The following is a 21,228-nucleotide window of genomic DNA, read 5'->3' on the forward strand; positions in this document are numbered from 1 at the left end:
GGCGTTTTGGCGGGCTCCGGTCGCCGAGTCGAGCCGCCATTGGGCCGAGCCGTCAGGAGCACCCCGGCGGAAAAAGGAAAGAAAAGAAAAAAACCAAACGGGCCAATCGAGTCCAAACAAATAACCGAGCGAGTGACCGACCAAAACAAAAAAAAAAAAACAAAAACAAAAACAAACAAACAAATAAAAAAACACAGTCGCGAGCCGGTCGGGCGAGATGCGTCCAGGAGAGGGCGGGTTGTGGGCGAGGGCCAGGGTGGGGGCAGGCGGAGGCAGGCCGCCGTCGGGTACGGGTCGGGTTCCCGCTCGTGCGGTGTGGACTGGGGGGGGGGAAGGTGGAAGACGGACGCGGGGCCGGGAAGATCAGGCGCCGGCCGGCAGCCAGGTCTACCCGCATACCCGCAACCCCGTCGCGGACCCCCCCATCCCTCCCCGGCCACGCAAGCGACCCCCTTCTTCGTGACAGAGGCCGTGCCGGGCCTACTCACGCGCGGGTGACGAGGAGAAAGAGAAGAGAAAGGAAGGGAAGGGAAGGGAAGGGAAGGGAAGGGAAGGGAAGGGAAGGGAAGGGAAGGGAAGGGAAGGGAAGGGAAGGGAAGGGAAGGGAAGGGAAGGGAAGGGAAGGGAAGGGAAGGGAAGCCAGAAGTCAAAGAAAAGTAGAAGGGAAGAAGGTGTGAAAAAGTACAGATAGATCGTAAAATGTCGCGGTAAAATAAAATAATAAAATAAAATAAAATAAAAGTAATAAAAAGATAGGAAAGCGAAAGAGCGATATTAATAATTGCATGAATAACTAAATAAATAATAAGGAAATATGGGGAAAAGAAAATTTTTAAAAAAAAGAAAGAAAAAAAGAAAGAAAAAAATATTTAAAAAGGGGAAAAAAGGGAAAAAAAAGAAAAAATGGGGAAAAAAGGAGAAAAAAAGGAAAAAAAATTTTAAAGAAACAAAAATATTAAAACAAAGAAAAAAACCACCGCAATAATGGAGGAAGCAAGCGTGCCCGAGGGAGGACGAACGGCGGAGACGGTCGTGCGCGAGGACGCCCGAGGTCGAATGCCGGACCCCAGGTCTACCCTACCTATTTTAATAAATTTAAATAACACCACAAGGGAGGGGAGGGGAGAGGAGAGGAGGGAAGGGGAGGGGAGGGGAGGGGGGGGAGGGGAGGGGAGGGGAGGGGATGGGAGGGGAGGGGAGGGGAGGGAAGGGGAGGGGAGGGGAGGGAAGGGGAGGATGCGGGCGGGCGCGAGGGAGGGTCAACGGCGAAAGCGGTCGGGTCGGGTCGGGTCGGGTAGGGTCGGATCGGGTCGGGTCGGGTCGGGTCGGGTCGGGTCGGTTCGGGGGGCGGTTGGCCGTTCGTCGTACCCTTACCGGTTGACACAGCTGCGTGACGCGCGGCTACGGCCGACACGTCTACCCGCGGCACGGACGGGAAACGGCACCGGCCGACAGGTCAACCCCGCTACGGCCGACACGTCTACCCGCGGCACGGACGGGAAACGGCACCCGCCGATCGAGCGGGTGGATGGTCGCCCAGGTCTACCCCGCGCCGCCACGAAGCGGAAAGGTGGATGCATGGATGGATGGATGGATGGATGGGGAAAAACCGGGCGAAAGGGGGCCTGGCACGCGCCCGCGCGCGACCAGCCGCACACCCCCCTTCCACGCGCCGGCGCCGGCGCACGGAACCCCCCGAACGGAGGACGGAAGCAACGCAGCGAGCGCCGGGTCTCCCAGCGGGTGCTGGGAGGTTGCGCCAGGTAAAAGACCAAGAGGTACCAATTGTCACCAGAGTGGTTCACAGACGGCAGTACCGCACCAATAGGGACTCATTGCTCCCCATTCACAAGCTAATTCGCCAATTAGAGAATCAGGGAGTGATTAGCAAAACTCACTCGCCTTTTAACAGCCCCATATGGCCAGTGCGTAAAACCAGTGGGGAATGGAGGCTGATGGTGGATTACCGTGGCCTGAATGAAGTCACACCTCCATTAAGTGCTGCTGTACCAGACATGCTAGAACTCCAGTATGAATTGGAGTCAAAAGAAGCTAGGTGGTATGCCACCATTGACATTGCTAATGCCTTCTTTTCCATCCCATTGGCTGCAAAATGTAGGCCACAGTTTGCTTTTACTTGGAGAGGTATTCAGTACACCTGGAACCGTTTACCTCAGGGGTGGAAGCACAGCCCAACAATTTGCCATGGATTGATCCAAGCTGTTTTGGAACAGGGTGATGCTCCTGAGCACTTGCAGTATATTGATGATATTGTAGTGTGGGGCCATACAGCAGCAGAGGTTTTCCAGAAAGGAAAACAGATAATCCAAATTCTTTTGAAAGCTGGTTTTGCCATTAAGAGCAGCAAGGTGAAGGGGCCTGCCCAGGAAATTCAGTTCTTAGGTATAAAATGGCAAGATGGATGTCGTCACATCCCAGCAGATGTGATTGACAAAATCACTGCTATGTCTCCGCCCACCGACAAGACAGAGACCCAATCTTTTCTGAGAGTAGTGGGCTTTTGGAGAATGCATGTCCCAAACTACAGCCACATAGTGAGCCCCCTCTATCAGGTAACACGGAAGAAGAATAATTTCTCATGGGGTCCTGAGCAGCAGCAGGCTTTTGAGCAGGTAAAACAAGAGATAGCCCGTGCCGTGGCCTTGGGGCCAGTACGGACGGGACAGGATGTGAAGAACATCCTCTACACTGCTGCTGGAGAGAAAGGCCCCACTTGGAGTTTGTGGCAAAGAGCTTCAGGAGAGACCCGAGGCCGACCCCTGGGATTCTGGAGTCGAGCATATAAAGGGTCTGAGGAGCGCTACACTCCGACTGAGAAGGAGATCTTAGCCGTGTATGAGGGGGTTCGGGCTGCTTCTGAAGTAGTTGGGACAGAGGTTCAGCTTCTTCTAGCACCTCGCTTGCCAGTAATAAACTGGATGTTTAAAGGACAGGTTCCCTCCACCCATCATGCTACTGATGCCACTTGGAGTAAGTGGATTTCATTAATTACTCAACGAGCTCGAATGGGAAAACTCAGCCGTCCTGGAATTCTAGAAGTGATCATGGACTGGCCTGAGAGTAAAAAAATTGAAAAACCACCTACAGAAGAGGTATCACGTGCTAAAGAGGCACCACCATACAATGAGCTACCAGAAAACGAAAAGAAATTTGCCCTATTCACAGATGGATCATGTCGTATTGTAGGGAAGCATCGCAGATGGAAAGCTGCTGTATGGAGCCCCACACGACAAGTTGCAGAGGCCACTGAAGGTAAAGGAGAATCAAGTCAATTCGCAGAGGTAAAGGCTGTTCAGCTGGCTTTAGATGTAGCTGAACGGGAGAGGTGGCCAATGCTTCATCTTTATACTGATTCATGGATGGTGGCAAATGCCTTATGGGGGTGGTTGCAACAGTGGGAAGATGATAATTAGCAACGAAAGGGTAAACCTGTTTGGGCTGCTGAACTGTGGAAAGACATTGCTGCCCGAATAAGGAACATTGTTGTAAAGGTGCGCCATGTAGATGCTCATGTGCCTAAAAGTAAGGCTACTGAAGAACATAAAAATAACCATCAGGTTGATCGAGCTGCCAAAATTGAGGTGGCTCAAATAGACTTGGATTGGCAGAACAAGGGTGAATTATTCCTAGCTCGGTGGGCCCACGAGACTTCAGGTCATCAAGGAAGGGATGCGACATACAAGTGGGCCAGAGACCGAGGGGTGGACTTAACTATGGACGCTATTGCTCAAGTTATTCATGACTGTGAAACATGCGCCATAATTAAACAAGCCAAGAGGATGAAACCTCTTTGGGGGGAAGGGCGATGGCAAAAGTATAAATATGGAGAGGCATGGCAGGTTGATTATATCACCTTGCCACGATCTCGCAATGGTAAGCGTTATGTACTCACCATGGTGGAAGCAACCACTGGGTGGCTTGAAACATACGCAGTACCCCATGCTACCGCCCGAAGCACCATATTAGGGTTGGAAAAGCAAATCCTGTGGCGGCATGGCACTCCAGAAAGAATTGAATCAGATAATGGGACTCATTTCAAAAATTCTCTTGTAACCACTTGGGCCAAAAATCATGGCATTGAGTGGATTTACCATATTCCGTATCATGCACCAGCTTCTGGTAAGATTGAACGATTCAATGGGTTGTTGAAAACTATGTTGAAAGCAATGGGTGGTGGAACGTACAAAAACTGGGAGAACCATTTAGCAGAAGCCACCTGGTTGGTCAACACTCGAGGATCTAGTAATCGTAATGGTCCTAACCAATCCAGCTCCCTACGTACCGTGGAGGGAGATAAGGTTCCTGTAGTACACATAAAAAGTGTGTTGGGAAAAACAGTTTGGGTCCTTCCAGCGTCTGGAAAGGGCAAACCTCTCCGGGGTACTGTCTTTGCCCAGGGACCTGGGTGCACGTGGTGGGTGATGGACAAAAATGGGAATGTCCAATGTGTACCACAAGGGAATTTGATGTTGGGGGAGTGCAGCCAATGATTTTTCCTGTAGATATATAGGTAGAGTCTCAGAAAATATTTCAGTTAGGTACAGAATAGTTCAATTAGGTATAGGACTTAAGATAGAGTGTATTAATGTTAAGGAAACACTTTTCTCTATATACCTTAATTAGGCATTCTGTAAGCAAGTTTTCCATCTGGACTCTATATCCTGCACTGGCCATGCATGTGTAGAGCACACATGGAAAGAAGTATAGTCAAAAGGGAATCTGCTGTGGTGGCTGGGAAAGGATGAGTGCACCTTGATGTGGGGGACGCCCTACTAGCACTGCCTTTCCCCTCTACCGCTGACGTGTTTTCCTTTTCTGGCAGTTTTGCCATTTTCTCAAAATTAATAAATAGTAGGTTAGGTTATAGAGTTTTGTTCTCAACTTAGGGATTTGTATGGAATAAATATAAATTGTTGAGGAAAATAAGGTTGCTGATTATTCACAATTATACATATGAGTGTGTATGTATGTATAAACATAATGTAATGATGTAGAATAAGGGGTGGAATGTCATGGTTTAATAATTTTGTAATTTTTGCTATCAGTATTCCACATCATAACATCATTTAAAGCATGAATAATTTTACTGAATCTGCAACTTACAGAAGAGGACTACATCTCCCAGGGAACAACACGATGGGTCACGGGACCTGGACTCTATATTAACTCTGTCGCAGAACAGACTGACGTCTTTCGAGTTCTGGCGTTCAGGGGAGTGTGTGGGAGCCTTCACCGTCTCGCCTAAATTTCACAGTAGGCCTCTCGGTTACGGGACTCATTCTCTCTCTTATTTTGTCTGATTCGTTAGCTCAATTTTCAATTATATTATATTATATTTTATTATCCTGTATTTCGATATAGTATTTAGTAAATAAGTGTGCCTCCTTAGATCGTTGCCACTGTTTTCTTTTCCTAATTCACTTTTTCCTTTCGGCCCAGGGCCCCTCCGGGGCCCACGGCCCCCTGTCACAGACGTAGGTGGATTTTTAGTTCAAACCGTGACAGTGGGGCACATGTGGGTCAGATCAATGGGGGACGAGCTGCTGTGGGGCTGATGTGGGTCAGATCTATGAGGCAGGAGCTGCTTTGGGAAAGATGTGGGTCTGATCTATGGGGCAGGAGTAGCTGTGGGGCAGATGAGGGTCAGAATTATGGGGAAGGAGCTGCTGTGGGGCTAAGGGGGGTCGGATCTATGGGGCAGGAGCTGTTGTGGGGCATATGTGTGTCAGATCTATGGGGCAGGAGCTGCTGTGGGGCTGATGTTGGTCTTATCAATGGGGCAGGAGACGCTGTGGGTGTAGGTCTATGGGGCAGAAGCTGCTGTCGGGCATATGTGAGCCAGATGTATCGGGCAGGAGCTGCTGTGGGTCAGATGTGGGTCACATCTTTGGGGCAGGAGCTGAGGTGGGGCAGAGGTGGGACTGATCTATTGGGCAGGAGCTACTGTGGATATGATGTGGGTCAGATCTATAGGGAAGGTGCTGCTGTGGGGCTGATGTGGGTCACATCTATGGAGCAGGAGCTGCTGTGAGGCACATGTGGGTCGGGTCTATGTGGGAGGTGCTGCTGTGGGGAAGATGTGGGTCTGATCAATGGGGAAGGATCTGCTGTGGGGATGATGTGGGTCAGATCTATGGGGCAGGAGCTGCTGTGTGACTGATGAGGGTCAGATCTATGGGGCAGGAGCTGCTGTGGGTCAGATGTGGGTCAGAACTATGGGGCACGAGATGCTGTGGAGATGATGTGGGTAAGATCTATGGGCCAGGAGCTGCTGGGGGCTGATGTAGGTCAGATCTATGGGGCAGGAGCTGCTGTGGGGCAGATGTGGGTCAGATATTTGGGGAAAGAGATGCTGTGGTTCAAATCTATGGGGCAGGAGATGCTGTGGAGATGATGTGGGTCAGATATTTGGGGCAGGAGATGCTGTGGTTCAGATCTATGGGGCAAAAGCTGCTGTGGGGCTGATGTGGGTCAGATCTATGGGGCAGGAGCTGCTGTGGGGCTGACGTGGGTCAGATATATGGGGCAGTAGCTGATGTGGGGAAGATGTGGGTCCGAACAATGGGGCAGGAGCTACTGTGGAGATTATGTGGGTAAGATCTATGGGGCAGATGCTGCTGTCAGGCAAATATGAGTCAGATCTATGGGACAGGAGCTGCTGTGGGGCAGATCTATGGGACAGGAGCTGCTGTGTGGCTGATGTGGGTCAAATCTGTGGGGCAGGTGCTGCTGTGTGTCAGATCAATGGGGAAGGAGTTGCTGTGGGACAGATCTATGGGACAGGAGAGTCTCTGGGGCTGATGTGGGTCACATCTATGGGGCAGGAGCTGCTGTGGGGTAGATGTGGGTCAGATCTATGGGGCAGGAGCTGCTGTGGGGTAGTTGTTGGTCAGATCTATTGTGCAGGACCAGCTCTGGGGTATATGTGTGTCAGATCTATGGGGCAGGAGCTGCTGTGGGGCACATGTGGCTCAGATCTATGGGGCAGGAGCTTCTATGGGGCAGATGTGGGTCAGATCTATGGGGCAGGAGCTGCAGTGGGGATGATTGCGGTAAGATCTATAGGGCAGGAGCTGCTGTGAGGCAGATGTGGGTCAGATCTATTGGGAAGGATCTGCTGTGGGGTAGAGGTGGGTCACATCAATGAGGCAGGAGCTGCTGTGGGCAGATGTGGGTCTGATCTATGGGGCAGAAGCTGCTGTGGGTCAGATCTATGGGGCAGAAGTTGCTGTGGGGCACATGTGGGTCGGATCTATGGGTCAGGAGCTGCTGTGGGGTAGATGTGGGTCAGATCTATGGTACAGAAGCAGCTTTGGGGATGATGTGGCTAAGATATATGGGGCAGGAGCTGCTATGGGGCAGATGTGGGTGAGATATATGGGGCAGGATCTGATCTGGGAATGATTGCAGTAAGATCTATAGGGCAGGATCTGCTGTGGGGTAGACGTGGGTCAGATCAATGGGGCAGGACCTATGTGGGGCAGAGGGGGTTCTTATCTGTTGGGCAGTAGCTGCTGTGGGGCACATGTGGGTAAGATCTATGGGCCTGGATCTGCTGTGGGGCAGATGTAGGTCAGATCAATGGGTCAGGAGCTGCTGTGGAGCTGATGTGGGTCAGATCTATGGGGCAGGATCGGCTGTGGGGCTGATTGGCATCAGATCTATGGGACAGGAGCTGCTGTGGTGCACATGTGGGTCAGATCTATGGGGCAGGAGCTGCTCTGCGGTATATGTGGGTCAGATCTATGGGGCAGGAGCTGCTGTGGGGCAGGTATGGTTCATATCTATGGGGCAGGAGATGTAGTGGGGCGGATGTGGATCAGATCTATGGGGCAGGAGCTGCTGTGGGGCTGATTTGGGTCAGATCTATGGGGCAGGAGCTGCTGTGCGTCAGATCTATGGGGCAGGAGCTGCTGTGGAGATGATGTGGGTCAGAACTATGTGGTAGGAGATGATGTGGGACAATGTGGGTCAGATCTATGGGGCAGGAATTGCTGTGTGGCTGCTAAGGGTCACATCTATGGGGCAGGAGCTGCTGTGGGGCACATGTGGATCTGATCTATTGGGCAGGAGCTGCTGTGGAGCTGATGTGTGTCAGATCTATGAGGCAGGAACTGCTGAGGGGCACATGTGGATCGGACCTATTCGGCAGGAGCTTCTGTGGGGCTGATGTGGGTCAGATCTATGGGGCAGGAGCTTCTATGGGGCTGATGTGGGACATTTCTATGGGGCAGGAGATGCTGTGGGTCACATGTGCGTCAGATCTATGGGGCAGGAGCTGCTGTGGGGCAGATGTGGGTCAGATCAATAGGGCAGGAGCTGAAGTGGGGCAGATGTGGGTCAGATCTATGGGCAGTAGCTGCTGTGGGGCAGATGTGGGTCTGATCTATGGGGCAGGAGCTGCTGTGGGGATGATTTGGGTCAGATCTATGGGGCAGGAGCTGCTATGGGGCAGATGTGGGTCTGATCTATGGGGCAAGAGTTGCTGTGGGGCTGATATGGGTCAGTTCTATTGGGCAGGAGCTGCTGTGTGGCTGATGAGGGTCAGATCTATGGGGCAGGAGCTGCTGTGTGGCTGATGATTTGGGTCAGATCTATGGGGTAGGAGCTGCTGTGGGACAGATATGGGTCATCTTGATGGTCCAGGAGCTGCTGTGGTGCAGATGTGGGTCAGATCTATGGGGCAGTAGCTGCTGTGGGGCAGATGTGGGTCAGATCTATGGGGCTGGAGATGCTGTGGGTCAGATCTATGGGGCAGGTGATGCTGTGGGTCAGATCTATGGGGCAGGATCTGCTGTGGGGCACATGTGGATCAGATCTATGGGGCAGGAGCTTCTATGGGGCTAATGTGGGCCAGATCTATGGGGCAGGATCTGCTGTCGGGTAGATATGGGTCAGATCTATGGGGCAGGAACTGCTGTGGGGGAGATGTGGATCTGATCTATTGGGCAGGAGCTGCTGTGGGGCTGATGTGGGTCAGATCTATGAGGCAGGAGCTGCTGTGGGGCACATGTGGATCAGACCTATGGGGCAGGAGCTTCTGTGGGGCTGATGTGGGTCAGATCTATGGGGCAGGAGTTTCTATGGGGCTGATGTGGGACATTTCTATGGGGCAGGAGCTGCTGTGGGTCACATGTGCGTCAGATCTATGGGGCAGGAGCTGCTCTGGGGCATATGTGGTCAGATCTATGTGGCAGGAGCTGCTGTAGTGCAGATCTATGGGGCAGGAGCTACTGTGGAGATTATGTGAATCAGAACTATATGGTAGGAGATGCTGTGGGACAATGTGGGCTAGATCTATTGGGCAGGAGCTGATGTTTGCCTGCTGGGGTTCAGATATATGAGGCAGGAGCTGCTGTGGGGCACATGTGGATCAGATCTATGGGGCAGGAGCTTCTATAGGGCTGATGTGGGCCAGATCTATGGGGCAAGATCTGCTGTCGGGTAGATATGGGTCAGATCTATGGGGCAGGAACTGCTGTGGGGGAGATGTGGATCTGATCTATTGGGCAGGAGCTGCTGTGGGGCTGATGTGGGTCAGATCTATGAGGCAGGAACTGCTGAGGGGCACATGTGGATCAGACCTATGCGGCAGGAGCTTCTGTGGGGCTGATGTGGGTCAGATCTATGGGGCAGGAGCTTCTATGGGGCTGATGTGGGACATTTCTATGGGGCAGGAGATGCTGTGGGTCACATGTGCGTCAGATCTATGGGGCAGGAGCTGCTGTGGGGCAGATGTGGGTCAGATCAATAGGGCAGGAGCTGAAGTGGGGCAGATGTGGGTCAGATCTATGGGCAGTAGCTGCTGTGGGGCAGATGTGGGTCTGATCTATGGGGCAGGAGCTGCTCTGGATCACATGTGGGTCAGATATATGGGGCAGGAGCTGCTGTGGGGATGATTTGGGTCAGATCTATGGGGCAGGAGCTGCTATGGGGCAGATGTGGGTCTGATCTATGGGGCAAGAGTTGCTGTGGGGCTGATTTGGGTCAGATCTATGGGGCAGGAGCTGCTGTGGGGCAGATCTATGGGACAGGCTCTGCTCTGGGGCACATCTGAGTAAGATCTATGGGGCAGCAGTTGCTGTGGGGTAGATGTGGGTCAGATCTATGGGGCAGGAGCTGCTGTGGGGCAGATGTTGGTCAGATCTATGGGGCAGGAGCTCTTGTGGGACTGATGAGGGTCAGACCTCTAAGGCTGGAGCTGATCTGGGTCAGATCTATGTGTCAGGAGCTGATGTGGGTCAGATCTATGGGGCAGAAGCTGTTGTGTTGCAGATGAGGGTCAGATCTATGTGGCAGGAGCTGCTGTGGGGCTGATGTGGGTCAGATCTGTAGGGCAGGAGCTGCTGTGGGGTAGACATGGGTAAGATCTATGTGGCAGGAGCTGCTGTCGGGCTGATGTGGGTCAGATCTATGGGGCAGGAGCTGCTGTGGGGCAGATGTGGGTCTGATCTATGGGGCAGGAGCTGCTGTGTGTCAGATATATGGGGCAGGAGAAGCTGTGGGTCAGATCTATGGGGCAGGAGCTGCTGTGGGGCACATGTGGTTCATATCTATTGGGAAGGAGCTGCTGTGGGGCAGATGTGGGTCATATCAATGGGGTAGCTGTTGCTGTGGGTTAGATCTATGGGGCAGAAGCTCCTTTCGGGCATATGTGAGTCAGATGTATAGCAATACCTGGCCCATAGATGTGACCCTCATCAGCCTCACAGCAGCTCCTGCCCCATAGATCTGACCAACATCAGCCCCACAGCAGCTCCTGCCCCATAGATCTGAACCACATCTGACCAACAGCAGCTCCTGCCCCATAGATCTGACTCACATATGCCCGACAGCAGCTTCTGCCCCATAGATCTAACCCACAGCATCTCCTTCCCCATTGATATGACCCTCATCAGACCCACAGCTGCTCCAGCCCAATAGATCTGACCCACATATACCCCTCAGCAGGTTATGCCCCATAGATCTGACCCACATGTGCCCCACAGCAACTCCTGCCCCATAGATCTGACCCACAGCAGCTCCTGCCCCATAGATCAGACCCACATCTGCCCCACAGCAACTCCTGCCCCATAGATCTGACCCACATGTGCACCACAGCAGCTCCTGCCCCATCGATCTGACCCACATGTGCCCCACAACAGCTCCTGCCCCATAGATCTGATACACATGTGCCCCATAGCAGCTCCTGCCCCATAGATCTGACCCACAGCAACCCCACAGCAGCTCCTGCCCCGTAGATCTGACCCACAGCAGCTCCTGCCTCAATAGATCATACCCCAATTAGCCCCACAGCAGAACCTGTCCCATAGACCTGACCCACATGTGCCCCACAGCTGCTCCTGCTCCATAGATCTGACCCTCATCAGCCCCACAGCAGCTCCTGCCCAAGAGATCAGTCCCACCTCTACCCTACAGCAGATCCTTCCCAATAGATCTGACCCACATCCGCCTCACAGCAGCTCCTGCCCTATAGATCTTACCGCAATCAGCCCCACAGCATTTCCTGCCCCATAGATCTGACCCACATCTACCCCACAGCAACTCTGGCCCCATAGATCTGACCCACATGTGCCCCACAGCAGCTCCTGCCCCATAGATCTGACACACATATACCCCAGAGCTGGTCCTGCACAATAGATCTGACCAACATCTACCCCACAGCAGCTCCTGCCCCATAGATCTGACACACAGCAGCTCCTGCCCCATAGATCTGACCCACATCTGCACTACAGCAGCTCCTGCCCCATAGATCTCACTCACATGTGCCCCAGAGCAGATACTGCCCGATAGATCTGACCCACAACTACCCCACAGCAGCTCCTGCCCCATAGATCTGACCCACATCTGCACTACAGCAGCTCCTGCCCCATACATCTGACTCACATATGCCCCACAGCTACTCCTGCCCCATAGATCTGACCAACATCTACCCCACAGCAGCTCCTGCCCCATAGATCTCACTCACATGTGCCCCAGAGCAGATCCTGCCCCTTAGATCAGACCCACAACTACCCCACACCAGCTCCTGCCCCATAGATCTGACCCAAATCAGCCCCACACCAGCTCCTGCCCCATAGATCTGACCCACATCAGCCCCACACCAGCACCTGCCCCATTGATCTGACCCACACCAGCCCCACAGCTGCTCCTGCCCCATAGATATGACACACACCTGCCCCACAGCAGCTCCTTCCCTATCGATCTGACCCACATAAGCCGCACAGCAGCACCTGTTCCGTAGATCTGACCCACATCAGCCCCACAGCAGCTCCTGCCCCATAGATATGACCCACCTCAGCCCCTGCCTCAGAGATCTTACCCACATGTGCTCCTTAGCAGCTCCTGCCCCATAGATCTGACCCACAGCAGCTCCTAACTCATAGATCTGACCCACATATGACCCACAGCAGATCCTGCCCCATAGATCTGACCCACAGCAGCTCCATAGCAGCACCTACCCCATAGATCTGACCCACATCTGCCCCACAGCAGCTCCTGCCACATAGATCTACCGACATGTGCCCCACAACAGCTCCTGCCCCAAAGATCTGATACCCATGTGCCCCACAACAGCTCCTGCCCAATAGATCTGACCCACATCTGCCCCACAGCAGCTCTTGTCTCATAGATCTTAACCACATCAGCACCACAGCAGCTCCTGCCCCATAGATCTGTCCCACATGAGCCCCACAGCAGCTCCTGCCCCATAGATCTGATCGATGTGTGCCCCACAGCAGCTCCTGCCACATTGATCTGACTCACTTGTGCCCCACAGCAGCTCCAGTCCCATAGATCTGCCCCACAGCCTCTCCTGCCCCATAGATCTGACCCACAGCAGCCCCACAGCAGCTCCTGTCCTATAGATCTGACGCACATCAGCCCCACAGCAGCTCCTGTCCTATAGATCTGACGCACAGCCGCTCCTGCCCCGTAGATCTGACCCACATCTGCCCCACAGCAGCTCCTGTCCCATAGATCTGTCCCACAGCAGCTCCTGCCCCATAGATCAGATTCATATCTCCCCATAGCAGCTCCTGCCCCATACATCTGACTCAAATATACCCGACAGCAGCTTCTGCCCCATAGATCTGCCCCACAGCATCTCCTGCTCCATTGATATGAGCCATATCTACCACACAGCAATTCCTGGCCCATAGATGTGACCCTCATCAGCCTCACAGCAGCTCCTGCCCCATAGATCTGACCCACATAAGCCCCTCTGCAGCTCCTGCCCCAGAGATCTCACCCAAATCATCTCCACAGCAGCTCCTGCCCCATAGATCTGACATGCATGTGCCCCACAGCAGCTGCTGCTTCATAGATCTGACCCACATCTGCCCCACAGGAGCTCCTGCCATATAGATCTGATCCACATAAGCCCCACAGCAGCTCCTGTTCAATATGTCTCACCCACATCTGCCCCATAGCAGCTCCTGCCTCATAGATCTGAGCCACATCATCCCCAGAGCAGCTCCTGCCCCATAGATATGACCCACAGCAGCCCCACAGCAGCTTATGTCCCATAGATCTGACCCATATGTGCCCCACAGCAACTCCTGCCCCATAGATCTGACCCTCAGCAGCTCCTGCCCCATAGATCAGACCCACATCTGCCCCACAGCAACTCCTGCCTCATAGATCTGACCCACATGTGCCCCACAGCAACTCCTGCTTCATAGATCTGACCCACATGTGCCCCACAGCAGCTCCTGCCTTATAGATCTGACCCACATGTGCCCCACAGCAGCTCCTGCCCCTTAGATCTGTCCCACAGCAGCTCCTGTTTCATAGATCTGACCCTCATCATCCCCACAGCAGCTCCTGCCTCATTGATCTGACTCACATCTGCCCCACTGCAGCTCCTGCCCCATAGATCTGAGCCACATCATCCCCACAGCAGCTCCTGCCCCATAGATATGACCCACAGCAGCCCCACAGCAGCTTATGTCCCATAGATCTGACCCATATGTGCCCCACAGCAACTCCTGCCCCATAGATCTGACCCTCAGCAGCTCCTACCCCATAGATCAGACCCACATCTGCCCCACAGCAACTCCTGCCTCATAGATCTGACCCACATGTGCCCCACAGCAACTCCTGCCTCATAGATCTGACCCACATGTGCCCCACAGCAGCTCCTGCCTTATAAATCTGACACACATGTGCCCCACAGCAGCTCCTGCCCCTTAGATCTGTCCCACAGCAGCTCCTGCCTCATAGATCTGACCCTCATCATCCCCACAGCAGATCCTGCCCCATTGATCTGACTCACATCTGCCCCACTGCAGCTCCTGCCCCATAGATCTGACCCACATCTGCCCCATAGGAGCTCCTGCCCCATATATCTGACCCATATCAGATCCACAGCAACGCCTGCCCCATAGATCTCAACCACATGAGCCCCACAGCAGCTCCTGTCCCACAGGTCTGACCCACATAGGCCCCACAGCAGCTCCTGCCCCATAGGTCTGACCCACATCAGCCCCACAGCAGCTCCCGCCCCACAGATCTGACCAACACCAGCCCCACAGCAGCTCCTGCCCCATAGATCCGACCCACATCTGCCCCTTAGGAGCTCCAACCCCATAGATCTGACCGACAGCTGCTCCTGCCACATAGATCTCACCCACATCTGACCCAGAACAGCTCCCGCCCCATAGATCTGACCCACATCAGCCCCAAAGAAGCTCCTGCCCCATAGATCAGACCCGCATCAGCCACACAGCAGCTCCCGCCCCATAGATCTGACCCACATCGGACCCACCACAGCTCTTGCCCCATAGATCAGACCCACATCTACCCCACAGCAGCTCCTGCCCCATATATCTTACCAACATCAGCGCCATAGCATCTCCTGCCCCATAGATCTGACACACATCACCCCCACAGCAGCTCCTGCCCCATAGATCTGACCCACGTCTTCCCCACAGCAGCTCCTGCCCCATAGATCTAGCCCCCATCAGACCCACAGCAGCTCCAGTCCCATAGATCTGACCCACATCATCCCCACAACAGCTCCTGCCCCATAGATCTGACCCACATCTGCCCCACAGCAGCTCCTGCCTCATAGATCTGACCTACACACTACATCCGGATCTCACTACAGCCTCCCTTCAGGAAGTTAGAGAGAGCAATGAGGTCTCCCCTGAGCCTCCTCTTCTCCAGGCTGAACAATCCCAGCTCCCTCAGCCTCAACTCACACGGCCTGTGCTCCAGACCCCTCACCAGCTTTGTTGCCCTCCTCTGAACGCGTTCCGGGGCCTCCATGTCTTCCTTGCACTGAGGGGCCCAAAACTGAACACAGCACTCGAGCTGCGGCCTCATCAGTGCTGAGAACAGGGGGACAATCACCTCTCTGCTCCTGCTGGCAACACTGTTTCTGATGCAGGCCAGGATGCCCTTGGCCTTCTTAATATACAGCAAAGGAATCTCCTGAAAAGGAAACCAGAATATCTGGCAAAATGAAACATAGTTCTGATTCATAAAAGACTGGCAGCAAGGCCTGAATCTCTTGTGTAATCTGCTCTTGATTTATCCCATTAGCACTAGGTGGAATGCAGAAGCTTCCTGAGACGTGATAATCAAAACCTAGTCCAATGCCTTTAAAAAAGCCTTTAAGAGATTACTCCTCCTTGGCTGTTTAAAATAAACTTAGGTAATACAAAATGTTGGAAAATTTTTGGACAGCTCCCCAGGGCCGGGCTTTGGAAGGCCGTATTGACGAGAGTCAATCAAGCTCCGGCTGCAGGCGTATATGTGTGTGCCAGTTCTTCAACACAGTAGAAATCACAACTTGCTGCGTGATCAAAATTCTGCATGTGCTACTCCTGAACCCCAATTACTTCCAATGGTGTTAAGTTACCCCTTGATCTCAAAGCTGAACAAAACAACAAAATACCACACCAATACTGAATACATAAAAACAAACAACTCCTTGGGCCTCAAGGGGAGGCTGATGCACAGGCCACGGCTGCCAGCGTGCAGCTGGGCTTCCCAGGGCAAACAGCAGCACACGGTGCATCAGAAGCTGAAAGAACCCTCAGGGAAGAGAGGCCAACTCAAGGGGCTGAGCACGGGACACCCTTCTTCCTGCCGGGCTGCTTCCCCTCCTCTGGTTTCTTTCTGTCAGTCCTCAGAGAGCAAGGAGATGCTCACAGCCTGTCACCAGCACTTACGGGTTGGCTGAAAGGCCACAGGTTGGGAAGACCAACAAGGAAACGGGGGAAAACCTGCACCATGTCAAGGGAGAGACGTGAAGCCGACCGCTTCATCGCCCTGTGATTGCCAGCCCGAGCGAGGGACGTTCTGACCAGCTACTGAAAGAGGCAGCACCAGGTTTAGAAAGTTCGCTTCAATTTTATTGCGTACAAAAGGACTCGGCTTCTATTTATTACCCCGCCCACACCCCAAAATGAAGCCCCAGTGCCCAGGATTTCCGCTTAGCAGTCAGTCACTCAGCCTCCAGTCAGACCCAAGGAGAAGCCAAACCCCAGGGCTACGTCACCTCCTCCCTCTCCAGTCCCAGCCAGCCCTATTTCAACCTAACCCTACACCAGGCCTGGACCTCAAGAGACACACCCTGAAGGAACGCAGCGTCTCCAGCTCTTGCCGTACACCAAGTCCTGCACAGGTGAAGCCCTCTTTGCTTCTAACGCAGCACAAGTCCTTCCTGTCCAGTTCACTTCCATCATCTCCACCGTCCATGACAGGGAAAGCACGGCTGTGCCGGTAAACTGGACTGTTCAGTCAGCAGGTTTTGGTGCCACCTCCGAGGAAGCGCTGCAGGTGGTTCTGCTGTCCTTTGTAGCTTCTTGCTCAGGCCATCATCGTTGCTTTCTGCTTTCCTTCTCGGCTTTCTTCCTCAGCTGAGCAGCGCTTGCCTTGCCTCAGCTTTCTTCACTCTCTCCCAAGTCTCAGTCCCCAGACTCTCCGAGTCCTACAAGAATCAATTCGGAAACGCTCAGGGAACCTTCTCAGCTAACAACTGGTTGGCGGCTCGCTTTGGGAGCTCAAGTCACCCTGCTGGGCACGTTGGGCTGCCAGAACTGGGAACCGCCTTCCTGACAGTCGGGCACACAAGAAACTCCACCCCTGTCTCGTTCCCCAAATCCCACACAAACCAGAGCCTAAAGCCCTTTCCTGCAAGGCGGTCCCTGCACGGGCGGGAGGACCCTGTGCCTGGCAGCTCATAGGGAGCAGCAGTAGCCACAGGATAAGACTGAGCTGGCACCTCCAGGCTGCTGGCAACAGTTACAGATGGTTCCCTCCCACCCAGTTGCCCGTGCCTTTCTCCTATCCCATGAGAGCACCACTTACTGCCTTTGGGAACTTGGAAACTGGCAGCATGATGGCCAGCACAGAGAAGCTGCAAAACGGCTCCGTAGAAGAGTCTGTGGCGCAGCATGTTCTTCATTAGCATGGGCTCAGGGATCTCAGGTGGCCAGAAATGCAGTTCAGCAGCCATAGCACAGACAGCCTGCTGCTCTACTGCTCTCTTATGGAGGCTGCCTGCTGTGAGGGGGGAAAAAGAGGCATTATTACTCTCAGGCACTGTGATGGAGTTACTTCCTGCTAGAAACATTTCCAGGCTGACTTAGAGAAGTGCTCTGAAGCTTGGTCACCTTGGGCTACCGACCCAAGAACAAAGAGGGACAACAAACTTGCATTTCAATTGCCCTTTAGCGCTTGCCTCGGAGAAGAGCCCTCAGCCTTCAGTATTGCTGCACTTACAGGTGAGGGGAAGAGAAGCAAGAGGACGGGTGGGTGTCAAAGAAGGGAAAATTTACCAGGCAAGAATAAACCTATCCCTGAGCTCCATCACACACATGTGAATACTGCCTTACTAATATGAACAACAACATCATTCACACAGCTAAATTTACTCACATTCACGTACCTGGTTGTGGACATGTTCGAGGCCTCGCTGCTGCTGTGCTGTTCAACGCCGGCCACAGCAATAAAGCGCGCAGAAAGCCCATCTGTTGCAGACAGAGGAGTGAGCCGTGCTTAACCAACACTGCTTCAGCGCACGCTTACAGTAAGGCACACCTACCTTGCGCTGGCCATGCAGGAAGCTCGTGACGCAGCTCCAGACGGCTCTCCTGAGGCCCAGCTTCATTTCACGGCCACTCACGCTCTGCTGCTGGACATTCTGCAACGGAAAAGCCACCGGATGCAAATCCCATCCCTCGCAGATGGCATCAGACCTCCGCTCTCATGGCAGTCGCACTCACGGCTCCGGGGGAGAAAGCAGACGTGTGCTTACCGAGCGAGCGCTGTTTGCTGCCAGCTGCTGGTAGGAACCCACGCCTAACCCTACAGTACCAACAGTAACCTATGCCTAACTCTACTATGGGAACAACAATCTACTCCTAACACTAAAGAATGAAGAGGAACAAACTCCTAACAGGAAAACACCAACTACTAACACTAAACCTACTCCTAACCTACTCCTAACACTAAAAAATGAACAATAAGCAATGCCTAACTCAAAAACACAAACAATAACCTATGCCTAACTCAAAAACACTAACAACAACCTACACCTAACTCTAAAACTAAACTAAACCCAAAAACCAACTATAGAAACAGGGACTGGAACAAACAGGGTAAAGATGGGACTGGGGGCCCACAGAATGTGGCTGCAGAATAGGCCCAAAGGAGGAACAGATGTTACAAAAATGCCACCCAGCTAATGCAGGGGGCGGGGGCCGTGCAGCGGGTAAGGAGCTCAGCGCCTGGACCAGCCACGGTGGAGCTGTGACCATGCCAGCGCGGGGCCTGGCACGGTGGTGTGGTGCCAGGCCAGCTATGCCGCGGGCGGATCCACCTCCATGGGCTCCTCTGCAGGTGGATCCACCTCCATGGGCTCCTCTGCAGGTGGATCCACCTCCATTCGCTCATCTGGAGGTGGATCCACCTCCATAGGCTCCACATGGGTGGTGGTCACGGGGCTGGTCCAGGCATGATGGAATATGGCTCTCTTACCCATCCTCTGCCTGGTGGTCATGGCGGGCCCCCTCCTCCTTCTCACTCCTAGGGCCCCCAGCTCCATCCTCCCGTCTGAAACAGGGAAAACTTCTACCCTAGCCCTCTTAGCTGCCGACATGGCTGCTAACTGCCACAGCTGTCAGAGGCGAGTGCGTTGCGCGCGGCAGCGGTGACCAAGGTGACGTGGAGAGGGTTCTAAAATGGCGGCCGCACTGCTGGCACTGGTGTTCCACATAGGATGAGGAGGGGGCTGGTAATAGCAGGACAAGGGGAAACTGATTGAAGTTGAAAGAGGGAAGATTTAGGTTGGATGTTAGGGGGAAAGTTGTTTACTAGCAGAGTGGTTAGGCCCTGGAACGGGCTGCCCAGGGAGGTTGTGGATGCCCCGTCCTTGGGGGTGTTCAGGGCCAGGTTGGACAGGGCCCTGGGCAACCTGATTTAGTAAAGGTGTATGTTTGGTGGCCCTGCCAGGCAGGGGGGTTTGTTCTTCATGATCCATGAGGTCCCTTCCAACCTGGGTCATTCTGTGACTCTGTGATACTGGTGTGTGGCTGTTTGTCCCAGCGCGCTGACCTTTTGTCTTCAGGTTCACCAACAAGACTGTAACTGATTTATGGAGGAGGCAAGTGATGGGTGCTACTGAGTGACAATCAATATCACTTTGTGGACATTTGAAAGCAACTTCCTCCAGAGCTGTTCACCTCCAGAAGAGGGTGCTCAGAAGTGTTTACTGGCAGAAGATCTGGCAGCTGCCCCCCCCCCCAACAGGCCCCAGCCCGGCCTGAGCCACGTGACAGTGACAGGAAGTGCTTCCTGCCGGCGGCAGAGAGCACTTCCGGGCCATGGCGGCCATGAGCGGGGCCGGGAGGAGCGGGCTCTGTGCTGCGAACGGGGTCGGGCCTCGGTGCGGGGGCACGGAGGGGCTGTCGGGGGAGGAGCTCGCGGCGCTGCCGGCACCCAGAGGCGGCTCCCGGGCGGCTCCACGGTCTCGCTGTGCTGCGGAGTCACCCGGCCGGCCCCAAAAGCCTGGAGGCAGAGCCTGAGCCGGCCCCGGCCCGGATCGTGTGGTGCGGCTCCGGCCGTGCTGGGCTGTGCGGCACCAAGTGGAAGACGTCTGTTCGTTTGCCGGCCGCTCGCTGGCTGTAAGATCCGGGTGGCGCCGAGGCCCGGTTAAGAAACGGCGTGGATGAAGGTTTGTACAGATGGAGTGGGTCTGGATTGCAGTGAGCGGGACGAGTCCGGGCTGCGGTTTGGCGTGGTTATGTTGGTTGCTTTGAAGGGCTGCCATCATAGGGCGGAGGGAGGGAGAGGGAGAGGGAGGGATGAACAGGGAAGCAGAAAACAGATGCTCTGCTGGAATTCAGAATAAAGGGGGGCTAAAAGGGGGATAGTTAAAGGTAGTTTACAGAAAATGATTTAGTTAGAATAACAAGGAATGGAGACAGTGGGTCTGGAAGAGCAGGAAGGATGAAGATTAAGGAGTGAGAACTCCCTGAGACACCTGGTGAGAAGGGGATTAGGTGTTGCAACTCCTCTTTTGATATTTGCATCTCCCTGACAAGATGGGCGATAACAAGAGGGTGTCTGCATGATAAAGAATGTGTATTAGAATTAAGGGATGCATGTTAGAATTACGGGAAATCATTGACTATGCATGAGGTGTACCTATATCTGTATCACGGTTTTACAAGTTGGTGTGCAAGTTTGGAGGAGCTATCCCCCTTGCACCCAGTGCTGGAATAAAACATACCTGCTTTATAACCCATCTCTGGATTATAGAGTTTGATTCCGCAAGTCAGGGAGCTTTGAACAGTGCGGGCAGTCAGGAGCACGTCGCGTTTCTGCCTGCTGTGTTGGCGCTGCCGTAAGTCTTTGGGTCCCCAGGGAGGCTCTCCCTGGGGGTGTCCCGATTGGAAGGCAGGATTCAATCCCACCGCAGCCCGTCCATGGCAGGCAGACGCTTCTCTCCTCTGCTCATGGGACTCAGCAGTGCCAGGGGTTTCACAGCGCGTGTTGCAGTGGCTGGCAGCCTCCGTGTGTTTTTCTGTTGCAAACAGGATCCCATGGTGGAGCCGAACTAGAAGCAGACGTTGGTGTCTTGTGGCAGGAGCAAGGGCAGTGGAAGCGCTGTCCAATGCCGGGCGGTGGTGACTGCCATGAGAGCAGGGGTCTGATACCATCTGTGAGGGATGGGATTTGCATCCGGTGGCTTTT

Source organism: Coturnix japonica, chromosome 16 (assembly GCF_054131305.1).
Source record: "Coturnix japonica strain WE chromosome 16, WE-NBRP24, whole genome shotgun sequence".
NCBI lineage: Eukaryota > Metazoa > Chordata > Aves > Galliformes > Phasianidae > Coturnix > Coturnix japonica.